Raw genomic sequence first — 919 nt, 5'->3', positions numbered from 1 at the left:
GCAGGGCTCCCTTCCCCTCTTGTATCGGTTACTGATTGCTTTATATGTTACTCCTTGTAGAGTGTAAGCTCTTTGGGGCAGGGCTCCCTTCCCCTCCTGTATCGGTTACTGATTGCTTTATATGTTACTCCTTGTAGAGTGTAAGCTCTTTTGGGCAGGGCTCCCTTCCCCTCTTGTATCGGTTACTGATTGCTTTATATGTTACTCCTTGTAGAGTGTAAGCTCTTTTGGGCAGGGCTCTCTTCCCCTCCTGTATCGGTTACTGATTGCTTTATATGTTACTCCTTGTAGAGTGTAAGCTCTTTTGGGCAGGGCTCTCTTCCCCTCCTGTATCGGTTACTGATTGCTTTATATGTTACTCCTTGTAGAGTGTAAGCTCTTTTGGGCAGGGCTCCCTTCCCCTCCTGTATTGGTTACTGATTGCTTTATATGTTACTCCTTGTAGAGTGTAAGCTCTTTTGGGCAGGGCTCCCTTCCCCTCCTGTATCGGTTACTGATTGCTTTATATGTTACTCCTTGTAGAGTGTAAGCTCTTTTGGGCAGGGCTCCCTTCCCCTCTTGTATCGGTTATTGATTGCTTTGTTACTCAGCGCTGCGGGGTATGTTGGCGCTTTATAAATAAATGTTGATAATAATAATAAACTGGCAAGTATGGAGGAGCCTGGGGCACATACAAAGGGAATAACATGTAAGGGATCAATGTACCGGGTCTGACTGACAGAATGGATCTGGGCCACAGTAATACCCCCCATGGGGCCCCTGGGGAGCCAGGCTTTTGTCCTATTGGGCAGAACATTAGGGTGCCACTGTGTGTAAATGTAGATGCATTGTGCATCACTTCTGTAAATATTGGTTTTTCAGGAAATTTCACATGATGGGAGACTGAGACAGTATTTGTGCTACAGACTGGGGGTCGTTA

The sequence above is a fragment of the Xenopus tropicalis genome, chromosome 2, assembly GCF_000004195.4.
Source record: "Xenopus tropicalis strain Nigerian chromosome 2, UCB_Xtro_10.0, whole genome shotgun sequence".
NCBI lineage: Eukaryota > Metazoa > Chordata > Amphibia > Anura > Pipidae > Xenopus > Xenopus tropicalis.
The sequence above is the reverse complement of the archived record's forward strand: the minus strand, read 5'-3'. Positions refer to the sequence as shown.